The 14686-nt window shown below is 39.2% G+C and overlaps 1 protein-coding gene across 1 annotated transcript in view; it reads left to right on the top strand.

The window, feature by feature from the left end:
* Positions 1–5440: 5440 nt before the first annotated feature.
* Positions 5441–14686, top strand: part of gatad2b (GATA zinc finger domain containing 2B) — a 49181-nt gene continuing 39935 nt past the window's right edge. Inside the window, exon 1 of the mRNA XM_053492681.1 lies at positions 5441–5833. The gene's annotated coding sequence lies outside the window, so the exon portion shown is untranslated. The remainder of the gene's footprint in view (positions 5834–14686) is intronic.

The raw sequence follows: 14686 nt of genomic DNA, 5'->3' as shown, positions 1-14686 counted from the left end.
TTCTATATGCTGATGATGTTGGTAACACTACTGTAGCAACTGTTTCAAGCTAGAAAGTTTAAACAAAACAAAATAAGTGATGCACAAACTGAAACATTTCAATGTGGATAGGAAATATAAACACCCTTGGAACAGCACTCCACCAACCAAAATAAGTGACTGGAACATTGTTGTGTAATACTGTTACATGTTATTGTAACATGGCTAAACATTACAGTTCAGCTTATAACCAGGTTGGACAGAAATGTTTTGGCTCAGACAAGCCATCTAGTGGATGCCACTTTAAATCCTGCAGCTGTGCACAAACAGTGCATCTTTAAAAAATTTGAATATTGTAAAAACAAATAGTTTTCATAATTTAAAAAAGTGATATATATATATATTCTAGATTCTTTATATGTAAAATATTTCAAGACATGTTTTTTGTTTAATTTTTTAATGATTATGGCTTACACATCCTATATATCAAAATTTTTTATATTATTTATATAAAATATTTATATATTTAGGAGTACATTCATTATTACTATATACTGTATATAGCATAATGTATACAACATAGTAAACTAAAAAGTGTGCCTTTATTTAGGTAAAATCTTTTTTAATTTAATAGTATATTTGAATACATTTTAAGGTGGAAGACCTCTCTGGGTTGCACTTCTGGGAGCCAGAAATCTGAGGCAACAGTGAGTACAGGCACACTAAAACAAAACAGTGGAAACTGATGAATTGCAAAATCTCAGGCTATGTTTTTGCCTTTTGAGTTGTTGATGGCCTTTCAGCTGCTCCCGTTAAGGGGTCACCACCGCTCGATTCACACATAGCTTGGCACAGGTTTTACGCCTTCCTGATGCAAAGTTTTTGCCCCAGCGTTGTCTACATAATTCTATAATGTAGTGCTGCCCTCTGCTGGTCATATGTAGGTAAACGGTTTTATTGAGAAAAACCTTTCTGAAAGGAAAAAAACAGCCGCAAAACTTTAATGTTTATATATAAACATAAGTGAAAATTCTGTTTTACTGTGTCAGAAAATACACTACCTAGCATTAATACACAGTAATTATAACAGCATCAGCAATGTTCACGTAGGAAGCTCAAACAGCAGATCTCTAACTGTTTAAAATAACAAGAAAAATGAAAAATACTGAAAATCTGCATCGCCATGACTGAACTGAGATGTCAAAAATCTCTTCGCAGTTGGCTCTTGGCGATCATATAAATCCCCCAGGAGAAGTACATATAAATCCATTGCATGCCTTTAATTACACCATTAAGAATAAGCTTAACCACACACCCATCCCATTTGGATTTTTTATTGCAGACACACAAACAATTTTTGTCGGAAATAGCTGTTTCATTGTTATTTTTAAATGACAGTCTTTGTGACAAAAATTGTGCTGTTCCTTGACAATTATCTAAAAGGAAAAATTATCTTTTGACAGAATGTAAGAGTGGGTAAACCGCGCTACACCGCCAGCAGCCAGCAGAGGGCAGAAGCGGCGCACAGTGAGAGAGGCTATTCGGGAGGACTCGGGCCAAAGTAGCTACGGAGCTGATTAACCTGGATTTTCCTGCATGTGACTTCCGTGGCACCTTTGTAAAAGGGGTGACCCGTACGGCTCAGGGTTTGATTGAAGTTGGTTAGGTAGTTAGTTAAAAGCAGAATGGCAAAGAAGGGACAAGGGAGAATTAAGCCCTAGCCACGAATGAAAAAATAGTTTAAGTCAAAGATAAAAAAAAATGCAATTGTTAAGCTAAAGGTTGAAAATGATCTACCAAAAAAAAAAAAAAAAAAGAAAACTTTTGAAATGAAATGCTTTTTGCTATGTTATTTTATTTGTCTCGGTAAAAAAAAAAAATCCTTTGAGAATAGTATCTTGATATCTCTTTTGTTTGGCCTATCTCACCTTTTTTTTAGACTGGGTGCAAACTACAGTATTTCGGCTTTGGAGGCCAAAATGTTGCACTTTAGGAGGATCTCATTACATATCCTCCATATCCATGCAAACAGACATGTTTGTTTTGCTTGTTCATATAAAAGGAGTGCTATTGCAATTCAGCCAGCCGTGTACATATTTAAATTTTTTTTGTGAATTTTCACAAACTCGAAAACATTATAATGTGATGATCCATGCACAGGTCTCCATCCTGAGTTTTACTTTTTTGTGGACTCCTCACATTGTGCGTTTCCAGCATTTGTCAGTGGATTTAAGGCAGCAATTTGTCCTTCATGTTTCTCTAATGCCCCATTCCATAAATTATTTAAGACCAAACATTTTCAGAACCTAAGAAATATCCTCAGCACTGCAGTGTCCCTTTTGTGCACAAAATGAGATGTTAGAAAACAAACATGGCACACCATTTCACCAGTGTACACTAAAAAAATGCAATATTTGTTCGGGGTTCATTTCTTTTTAAGTGCACTTTCTTGCCTTTGTAATTTTGCGTGTGACTAAACATACAGTTTGAAGGCCTTTAGCTTGCTAAAAGTGGCTTTGCAAATATTCTTACATTTCTAATAATCAACATTAATAGTTGTGAAGGTCACAGGCCGAGTTGTGTTGTTGTGACTCTTCCAACTTTTTTTTTTTTTTTTTTTTGCCATTTTGGTGCATCAACATGCCATGTGGCACATCAGACAACGGATACTCCCTATCCAGACCAGTTAGCCTAATGTGCATGTCTTTGGACTGTGGAGGAAATGGAGGAAACCCAACAAACAGCAGGAGGCTAAGATTTATTCTTGATCTAATGTTAAAACAGACTTTACCAAAACCGCACTGCACTGCATCGGTTTCAGAATTACTGCGTTGAGAAGAGACAATCAGTGTTTTAGTAATGATGTGGAAGTGGGTTTACAATTGTTGTAACCTTCTGATATGTCACTTGCTATAGGTCACACACAATTTTTTTTTTTTTCAGTGTTAATGAGCATTATTTTTGTACAATTGTTGGTTTTCATTCATGAAGGAGACTTTATATTTTTTTATTGATATTTATGTAAAGTAACTCTTTCTGATGCTGTTACTCTGTTCCAGTATACAGTATATGTCGTATTTATAAAAACTACTTTCTTACTCAGTGCCATAAAACTAGGTTGTATGTGAACACAATGTTTCTTTGATTTTCCTACAACGTCAATTGCTTGAAATTTGAAGAAGTGTTTTTGGTGATGTATTTCTATCTACAGTATCTATGTAACTTTGTATCTATGTATCTATGTTTCTATGTATCTACCCATCCATCCATCCTTTGTGACTATATTGGTCCAAACAGTAATTCTACATATTAATATACAGTTATACAAATTACATACATATTTATAAAAATCTAATGCAGTTTTTAACATTTATGGGGATTAGACAATATTCAGTAAAGTACTGTTAAACAATGAATTTTAGAAAAAATAAAATTAGAAAAACACTATTGAATGTAACTCTTTATTTGCAGTAGACGCATAAATTTGTGCATATAAAAATCAGTACAAACACTGTACATGCAGTATATAAATTCTCACACTCACGCAATCTTCACACTGACCTAAGTGATGTGCTATATGTCTCAATCTACCTTTTTATTTTATTTTATTATTTTATCTTGCTTCATAGAAACACGATTTAACAAACATAAAATCCATCAATGGACCATCGCTGTCTCATTTTATTCCACAAGGGTTGTTCAAGTCAAACCAGGACTTTTGATTGCAAAAAAAAAAAAAAAAACCCAGAAAGCAGTTATTACAATACTTTATGTCTCTATATAATTCCCTGCTACACTTATGCACTTATCCCGGTGTTAATAATGCACTAGCCACAGACATACAGCCTTTTTAAAAACATTTGCACCATTCAAATATTTTACTGTGACTAAGAGACTCATGGTCCAGGTTTGATTCCTGCCTCAGGTCTGTGTGCGTAGAGTTTGCGCATTCTACCCATGCTTGGTGGGTTTCTTCCGGGTAATCTTGCTTCCTCCCACAGTCCAAAGACATGCAAGTTAAGCTAACTGTCAATCCCAAATTGCATGTAGTGTGTGAACAAGCGTGTGAGTGTGTGGATGTGTGTGCCTGTGGTGGATTGGCACCCCACCTAGGGTGCCCTAAGTCTCCTGGGATAGACGTCCCTGTATACAGGATAAAGCGGTATAAACAATGAAGAAGTGAGAGATTTTCCTTAATGGGTAATGTATTCATATGTATTCTGCTTTTATTTTACTTTCTAATCAATAGTATCTGGTTCTGTGCAAGGCAAAAAGCTTGGCAAATTTTGAAAGCCTTTATATCATCTCACCTACCTAAGACTTATATTTATTAGACGCTTCCACTGCAGAGTCCCAACAATTTCTCACATTTCTGTTATCAAACAACAAACTAAATGCAGCCCAGTTTAACTGTCCCAGTATACCTAAATTCACCAATATAATGTGACTTATGTAGCCAACAACTGTACAACACAAATACTGCGAGGTTGTACACTGTAGTGTGAGAACCGGAAATGCAGCAGCCATATTAAAAGTGTTTCTGCAGTAAGCAAATTAATCCAAATCTTTTGTGCGAGACGCTGCACTGGTCCCCGTTGCCTATAGGGGGCGCAGTGCACTGTTCAGTATCCCTAATAAAAATTCAAATAAGGACAAATCAGACTTTCAAATTACAAAATTTGCTACAAATATATGTATTTAATATAATGATTGCCAATGTTGTGGCTATTGTTATTGTATTGTCCATTAAAAAAAATAAAAGATTATATATATATATATATATATATATATATATATATATGCTATCATCAATAAGCAATTAACTGATAAGGTAATAAACGTGTACATATAAGGTACAAATAGAGCATATTTAATACAACATATTTACAGTAAAACATTTCACTTATCAATTAATTGCTGATAGCTTACATACATCGAAGCAAAAATAATTATATTGTAATTGTTTTATATATATATATGTATATTAACATAAATATGAAAAACCTTTAAACACCACTTTAAACAAAATAATTATTACAATTTAATGTAAGTCGGTCAGTAATAATAATAATAATAATAGGCGAATTGTTTTGTGCTTGGGCATCACACACACTGGAATTAAGCTTACACCACGATTAAATCCGAGCTACCTTTGATCTTTCTTAATCAGAGCTACATATTGAAATTAGCCAGAGTAATTAATAAATTAGTAAATTAGTCGACGCGCCGATTATTATGCGCGTCTTAATTTAATATGGCGACAGTAATGATTTGTTAGATGTGACGACGGGACGTGTGATCGGAGACGTTTCTACACTTTATATTTCCCTTTAACCTTTTTTTTTTTTTGAAAAGTTCCAGAACGGTGCACTGTATCAGGATGATGATTAGACCCGTGTGAAAGCGCGTTTATTGTCCGCGATAAAGACTTAATCTCTTCAGCGGAACAGCAATGCGATCCGGCCGCCCGGCCTGCTGGAATGAGGAGGGAGTTAATATGGCTGTCCACAGTTCATCTGCCAGTGTAGTAGTAAGCTCGCCCTGCGCCGCTGACACGACGCGCATAACAAACCCGTGGAGTTCGCAGCGTTTCGGAGCCGCTTGTCCCCTCCCCTCCAGACACAGACAACAACATTCACGATAATAGGGGCGCGTCTCCGACACCGCCGCCGACCAATAAGCCGCGTGTCTGGGCAGAGAGCGAGCGGCCGAGCGCACGCCGAGGCCCAATCAGCGCTTTTGTGTTCACTGCCGGCGCCGGGGACTGCACGGGAAAGAGGTGCCGCACGCAGCGCTTCAGGATCGGAGAGCGAGCCCGGAGCCAGAGCAACCTGAGGCGGAGAAGGCGAGTCAGGTGAGTCCGGGGCTTCATCCGCGGCCTAGCCGGGCTCGGGATAGGATTTTTTTTTTTTTTTTGTAAATTCTACAGCGACGAGCTTTTAAAGCGTCAGCGTACACGAACTAAAAAAAACCTAAATCTATCCATTGCAATAGATTATTAATATAAATAAAGTGTTTGTTTAAAAACCATTTACACAATAGCTTCTCAAATAGTTTTTGATACGGATAAAACAATGATACGAGATTGTGTTTGGCGTTAAGAAAGAAAGAAAGAAAAGCATAGGATTCGATCATGCACACACTTTAGTGAGATTTCTTTTTTTATCATTGCGTCTGAAAAGCCGTTTCATTGTTTCATCTGGAGTCTCTGGGGGTTCAGAGGGAGAACGGCAGAGAGAGAGAAAGCTCCAGCGTCCTGGCGCTCTGTAAGAGAGAGAGAGAGAGAGAGAGGACCGCTCCAGCTGATGAGGGCAGCGCGGCGCCGCGCAGTGTGAAAGCCCTGACCGGCCACTGCGCTGTCGGTTACCCGCGGATTGGATTAGAGACAGTTCCGAGATAGTGTTCTGCCTGGAGAGCTGGGCATTCGGGTGAAGTGTGCTGAGTGAGGGCACACGGAAGCGCACGCTGAGAGCTGATGTGTGTGTGTGTGTGTATGATTTGGAGGAAGAGGGGGGGCAGATCCGAAAATGCATCAGCCATTTACGTAAGTGAGGACGCTGTCTCACTCTCAACTTGCTCCATATGCACGCAAATGGCTGCCCGGCAGCACCACGAGCAGCAGCAGCAGCAGCAGCACTCTTGACAGCCGCTTTAAAATGAATTCCGGCTCAAATGCACCTATTGATCTGATCAGCACCCAAACACTGGCACTCACACACTGTAAGAGATGACTTTCCAAAAAAAAAAAAAAAACCCCAAAGATCAATAATGTATAAACATTTATAGTTTGGTTTTTCGCCCTAAAGTGAGAGGCGTCTGATTTTCTTGGATCTTTTCATCTCCACCCAGTTCTGTTACACTAATCTAACAAACATGGCCTGTTAAGGATTTGAGATGCTTTAAAGATCTCATCTGCTTGCTGAACTTGCATTTTTCTGTCATTCACAAAATAAGCATGAGCGGATGTAATACGATTTTTATTTTTACAGCAACAATATTACCACTTTTTTTTTTTTTTTTTTTTTACATGTGTTTAGCAGGTTATGCATGCATGCGAAAGAGGGAATGAAAAAACAGCTATGGATTGTTAGTTTCACCACATGTTTTACCGTTGGCCTGGAACTGGACGAGTCGTTTCAAGCTCCAGGAATATTTTTAGATTTGCACTGTGCGTCTGACATTTAAAATAGTAATGAACAACTACTTTGTCATGCTACTGTATAATGTTTGACAGGTCGCCACAACAATACTGGATCTTTTTAACATAGATGACGGCACATTTTCCATTTTCCATCCAGTCAGAAACCAGACCTATGCTGGGATGCCTTAACTTTTTATGTTTTATTTTTATTTTTTACCTCTTTTTAAGTTTTTTTTAAACATCAGAGGCACGATCGCAGACATTCTTGACAATAAATGCATCGCAGGAGTTGTCAAATCTAATCCAGTTCCAATCACACCACCATGGTTCGAGTCTCTGCTTCGGCTTTTATGTATGTCGTCCCAGTGCTTTGTGGGTTTCCTCGAGATGTGTTGTAAGATGAGTGGTGTTTCAGATTGCTTGCCGTGTATGTATATACTGTATATTTGTATACGTGTGTGTGTGTCTGCTCTGCAGTGGGTTTGCACCTCAACCCGGGGTGTCCTTCACCGAGTTCCCTGGGATATGCTCCAGGCCCCCATATGACCCTTATAAAAAAATTCAATAATAGGGTGACATGAATGAATGTCTGCATTAAATTACTGTAGTCTTTCTCTTCTCCTATTATTGCTTTAACTAAGGAACACACTAAGGTATGAATTTATTCCACTAATAACTTAAAAAGTTTAAGTTGAGTGTGTCATCCATCTGGCCATCCCATCACCTGCAGCTTAAATACATGCTTATCCTATCACGTCCACATCAGACTCATCGAACAGGAGCCAGTTGTTGTTTTCTTGCTCCGTTCATTTTTATTGCAGCCACTGCACACTGTGAGGGCACCCCACTAGTATTACATCCTCAGGAGGGGTCCAGACAATAGTCTTATTGACTGTCGTGTTCAGAGACATTTAGCTTGGTCTGCTTTCATCTCCCGTCTTTACAGATGCAAGATAGAAAAGCGGGGTCGTATTTGTTTCTTTTTTTTTTTGTTCTGTCTACTTTTTTTTAAGCTATTCATCACTTCAGTCTACGTACCCCAGCTTGTGGTCACAGGCTGTGAAAGGATTTCATGCAGTGTGCTCTCTTTAATTTCCACGGTGCACGGTTGCCGTATCTCGAGCGACTGCCTGCTGTAGCTAAACCCAAGAGATCTGCGTTACGTGTCGCCAGGTGATTAGATGGAATTCTCCGCGCCGGCGTACGACTCCGCGGGCCGCCTCATTTTTATCAACATAAATTTCACGACCGACGCGCCCCACTGTACGAGCGATCCTTCTACCAGATGTCTTGGTGGCGCAGCTTTTGTTCGGCACTTTAGAACAATATTCCGCCTCTCCGGCACGATGTGACTGTAACATCAGAACATCAGGATTGGACAAGATTTGTTTTCCAAATACGACGTTATTTGTCAAGTTAACGCGTCCGCGCGAGTCTGCTCCCTGCTGATGTAACACACTAGAAATCGACTACATTTAGAACTCCTCTGGAGGCCTTGCCTCTAAAGCGCAGACGCTTGTCCTGGCTAAATCATCAGAAAAGACGGAGTTTGGAATTGGCCGTCTGCAAAGCTTACTAGTAGACACAACAATGTGTCTTGTACCGCAGATGCAGATTCATAATTGTGGAAAATGACCAACCGCTCCAAAATTATTCCAAATTACCCAAGTCACTTCTGAATGGTAAGAAAAAGAAGGTAATTTTTTTTTTTTTTTTCTGAATATTGGTCATCCAATATTTGGCTTTTTTTTTTTTATATATCGAGCTTTCATTCTAAAGTACATCAGGTCTGTGCTCAAAGGAGAAATCTTTCTTCTACAATCTGCATATTTTTATAATGAACATGTCTGCTACAGGACTGTCCCACTTAGTCATATAATAAGATCCAAGTTGACTCAGTTTAGTTTCACCTTGATTAACGGGTTACGTCACCCACAATAGCATCTGACTACCTGCTGATAGTGGCAGGGGTACCGCTATTCAAGATTCAATGCCCCTTGAAAACCTAATATACTGGGCTCCCAACCTCGACAAAGCCAATCCTTTTCAATTGTCATAGCATTTTTTAAGGGCCCTGGTCACTCAGGGGCCCTTGGAATTGTCTTTGCGTATCCCCACCCCCTCTCTGTGGCATGCTTGGATAGTGGTGCCGGTGAGAGCTAAATCTTATATGATATCTGCTTAAAGAGATGCAGAAAGGCTTAAGTCCTTTAATTCCTTTAATCAGCGCAATTGTCATGCATTGCATTCTGGATCCGTTGGATACACTGGATTAGTCATTAATGGTGAGATGATAAAAGTTTCTTGCTGGTTTTTTTTATTTGTTTATATTTTTTAACCCAAAAAGAAAAACTTCTCTTTGAGATTATTGCTTTTTTGTCCTGTTGAACATCATTGCAGCAGAGTTAGCCATGGATGGGTGAGTGATGTCGGCCCATCACATGACCACTCACTTAGAACAACAGCTGTACCTGAGAAATTAGCACTCCGATCACTAAGCGCATCGCAAAAATTTCAAACCATTCAACAATTTAATTTGTTTTTAAAGTTGTTTACCTTTTCAAGTTGTGTTTTTTTTTTTTAAATTAACATTATGGATGAATTGGTGGCTTTGACTCAACAGTGCTTTAAACCTCTGTCATTCACAGGACGCCTGTAGGTTTTGGCATCAGGGTAATAACATATAAACTGTGTATATGAAAAAGTGAAAAACAAACAACTGAAACAAAGGGGCGGGCTTACTTATAAATACATTTTGTTACTTGTTCAGGAACTTCAACTGTAATTGGTACATTCCCAAAGTGCTGCGTTACTCATACGAGTTTTCGGGTTTCAATCTTGTAGTTAATACATCATCATTCTTTTTGTTCCCTTTTTTTAAAGTTCTATATATACACACATACAGTCATCTCCCAAATTAAGAAAAGGGTGTAAAAGATCTGTATATGCTCACACACGAACTGTTTCAGTGCACTTACTGAGTGCAGAAGTTTGTATTCCCTTAGGACAGACTGATGAAGACGAATCTATTTGAACCAATAAGACATATTGTATCGTGTGCCAGATCTGTCGTTCACATCTTTCATTATTACAAGGATAAAAATAGCAAAAAATAATGTATGGTACGATATAATTAAGCAATGTCAGATGAGAGGGAAGTAGTGTTATACTGAATATCTTTAGATGTACATTAGATATATACAGATATTACAGCGGTGCTGATATTCAGTACAACAACATGACGGATGTATTGCTTTTATATAACGGTTTGACAAACGGCGTTTATTATCAATGGATTATGATTTTTTTGTTTATTATTTAACCAAAACACTCATCCTTCCATGACTGGTAGAAGAAGAGTCAAGCTGGTGATGGACAGTAGCCAAAAGGTGATGAGAAGAAACCATGGAGATGGTGGATAGTCATGTAAATCGTAAAGTTTCTCTTCATATCTCTAAGATTCATTTTGCTGTTTCATTTGATTTCAATTTAGTGATTTCCCAAATAGTCAAAATGCAAAGCTAATGCGCTATGTAGGGTGTACAATTCTTGTTCTACACACTTAGTGGTTAAGGTGTTGGACTGCGGTCCACGAGGTCCAAGTTTAAAAGCCCAGCACCACCAAGTTTTCCCTGTTGGGCCCCTGTGCAAGGCCCTCACCCTTAAATGCTCAGATTCATAAAATAAATGATTTGATAAGGGCGTCTTCCAAATGTAAATGGCCTTGTTCCCTTGTTCGGAGGTTAACGATTATTATAACGCCAGTAAAGCAATATGACATAAACATTAACAGCACAGGGACATTAAAGTATATATCAGCACTCATGGAATACCTTTCATCCAATTAAATTGCTTGATTAGAACTAACTATTTTATAAATAACGGATAAATGTTTCAGATCAAAAGTTTTTATTTCTCCTTCTTCCTTAATGACGAACTCTCTGTACGTTTCTAGGCACACTAGTCATTTTGCATTTCAATAACTACTTTCTTACAGAGACTGGAAACGGTCCATATGCTTCTATGTCTCTAATCCAAGCATCTTTTAACTGAATTGAAAAAAATGTTTATTAGCATCAAGAAATGAACATCAGCAGCTCATAATTAAGAAAAAAGATCTAAAGTTTCTATCACCCTCAAACCCTGAAATGGAACTGTTTTTCGAGGGCGTGAAGCTTTTTCGATCGCTGCACGTGCTGCTAATTGATGCTAATGAGCACTTGTGAAGTCTAGCGATAAACAGGGATTTCATTTTTTTTCATAGCGGAATAAACCTAAACTCGGTCGTGAAGCATCTTCGTGGCGTTTGATTTTCCATAATGTGGCAGGATATGAAAAATATAGTACCTGTTTCTCAGTGACTGTGATTATGATAGTCACGTTTTTTCGCGTACATGCTTGTTTACTCCGTGCCCCCAATTGAAAAAGCATCAGCATCTGATGCTGCAGGCTCTGTAATCTCAGCCGTATATACACATTTGTGTGTTTACAGCAAATCTAGCGGCGTCCAATTACTATCTCTTTAGAAGTCTCTCTCTTCTACCAATCCAGAAGAGGTAAAAACCCCGACGCGGCATCTTTGATGGATGTGAAACCCGCTTCTGTCATTTCGAAGCAGCGTTACGAAGCGTCGCGGCTCCATGTTGGATATTTTAATATTTCTCGAGGCGAGTCGTCTCGACTATAACCGTGAGGCATTCTAAGACTGCATGTGGACTGCAGGTTATTTCTTGTTGAAGTTTCGTGGCTGTAGGATGATGAAGGATAAGAGCGATCGACTACACATGTGACTCGGTGGTGTTGTACCGCTCTTGTTAACACCTGAATGAAGTGGCTGGGTTAGGCAGGCCTCACGCAAGCATTTTCAAACCCCACACAGAAACAATCAAGCCAGATGAACGGCTCCCTGTGAAGTTTAATTAGAGGGTCTTTCTGACGGCTGAGCTAGATAAACATTAGCAGGGAGCATGCTGCGAACCATGATGGAAGAAGAATTCATACACGCGAGAAGTCGAACTGAAGATGCCCGCGTTGCGTCCTGCAGGAAGTAGGGTAATAGTTTTCGGAATCAATTTACACCCTTGCCGTGTGGCACGAAGGTTTCTGAAATGACTTGAAGGTTTGAAGAGTTTTAGATTCTTTGTTTAAATGAGTTACGAAGTAAAGACGCATCGATCTTTCTTGTCTGGTACAAATTTCTGTATTGGGTTTGTTTGTATATTTCATAAAGTCTGGCTTGCCTATACCGATTGAGCCTGATTCAAGTCAAGCCGTTTTAATAAAGTACTACAGTTTATGAAATATTTTTTATTTTTATTTTGTAACTTTAATGAACAAGTCAATTGCATGCATACTGTATAATAAAACATGAACTATTAAATAACGTGCGGTTTTGGAGAGCATGTGAAAGTTTATAGTGCTGGTAGGAATGGGAATAAAGCGCAGACGTACACCATTGGCAAGTGCCATGGTGGATTAATGTGAGAGAGTACCTGCGGATACCCCAACCCCATTCCCCACCCGCTGGCTGTAGCATGAGTCGAATTCAACCTCTCTAGATGACGGAGCGAAAGCGTATATATCCGAGGCTGGTTGGCTGATCACCGGTCACGTGGGGCCAAGCTGAAAACTGGCCAGTTCTGATCCGGTGCATCTTTGATTGAAGATTGAAATACTGTATACACTGTTGGTTAACTTTTAAATTATGACACCAAAATTTTGTTCAGGGTGGGTCTTATAATATCAAATGAAGTCTGATATATCTGATATATGACTCTTGAAACACAATATACACTCAATACAACCTTCTATGGGACATCCCTGCATTCCGTTATCCCTGCTTATTTATGCAGTTATCTAATCAGCCAACGGTGTCCAAATGATCCAGGTACAGGAGAATGAGGCACCACATCCAAAAACCTGCACTAAGCTTCACTCCTGTCCACCAATGACGAGCCTCTGGGGCTACAGCAGCACAGACCCTGTTGATGCCACTGTAGTCTCGGATTCCTCGTCTTGGCCTTCAAGAGGAGCTCTAAGATCACTTGACTTTATAACATCAGTGTATTTTTGGCTGTATTTTAAAGCCTCTATGCTAAAACTTATCATATAAAATTCCTTTTAAATACAATTGTATGTTCTTCCAAAACCACAAGCTTAGCATAAATCTTGTATAAGGTTATCTTGCAGTATATAGAGTCTGTTAAGCAGACATGCAACCAGGTGACCTAGAAATCAAACCGCCACTCTGTGCAATGATGCAAGCCACTATGTGATATTTAGAGCCATCACAGACAAGAGGACAGGTCGCAGACGGGTCTCGGAGCACAAGACAGTGTTTAGATTTATTTTTTGGAAGCCAATACACACTGACTTACTGCATCTTAGAGGATAATGAGCTCGGGATTTTTGTTCCGGCAAAGGTTAGTTGGGTTACAGTAAGGGCATCTATACTTGATGATGATGATGATGGTGGTCTTTAATTAATGGTGGTTTAATTAAAATAGAAAAATATAGACATGCACCGATTGCACCTTTATGCACTGATTCCGGTTTCTGATTTCAAAAACCTCATATACTTTATAAAACTATACGTCATGATTTGCAAAAAACTTTTTGAAAATTTTCCTTGCTGAAACATGGTTACAGGACTTTTACTCCCTTAAACAAATCTCAACATAAGAAGTGGACACCTCATTTTATTTACAAATCCAATTCAAAGCAGATCAGGAAAGGTGAAGGCCATCACGCGCTGTGTCCGAGACGCACCAGCGAACTGCCCATGCATCGTTAAGGGGCAGCAGGAAAGCATTATTGGCTAGTGTCGCTAGCTGCGCGAGTACGAGCACGCCACACTTTCTCCCCGAAACCACGAACGTTCTGCTCCCTCGACTCGTGGGGACGGGTTGCTCCAGCAGGGTTCGAACTCTCAAACGCCGTTCTTTTGCACTACTAGGAGCACATGCTAACTGCAGACAAGGAATCCGTTGTATGTTAAACTGTGGACTTTAACTTTAGAGCTTCTCGCTTAAGATGCATCAATTCTCGTACACACCTGTATGATTAATCTAATGACATCCTTGATCTATACAATCATAACTCCTTTTGACTAGGGTTTGCTAGGTAATTTTGGTTTATCACATTAATTGACCAGGTCAGTAGTGTTCCTGCTTTGTATCTATTTTGATTTTCCACACTTGACCTTTTACAGAAAATTTACATCACCCTGACCCTGATTCGTGATCCAGGTGTGTGAACCCTGCATCCTCCTTGACTGACCGCGTTCGTATGAAAATCGAATCCCACAGCCGCTCGGACTGAGAGCCAGAAGAAACTTTTGCAGCTTTGATAGTGAAATCAGTCCCTCGGCTTTTTAAGTGACTCGAAATGATTTAGTCTTAAGGCTCCACTGCTGACTATTTAAAAGCTGTTGCTCTTCTGGTACCTCTATTTTGTGATTTGGGGCCCATTATGTAGGTTACACTATATTATTAATTTTCCTAACACGACCCTTTTGGACTAATCACACACACCGCCGCTACTTCATTTTTTTCTTCCCGCCTCGGC

Source organism: Clarias gariepinus, chromosome 3, assembly GCF_024256425.1.
Source record: "Clarias gariepinus isolate MV-2021 ecotype Netherlands chromosome 3, CGAR_prim_01v2, whole genome shotgun sequence".
NCBI lineage: Eukaryota > Metazoa > Chordata > Actinopteri > Siluriformes > Clariidae > Clarias > Clarias gariepinus.
This window is presented reverse-complemented; position numbering and strand designations above follow the sequence as displayed.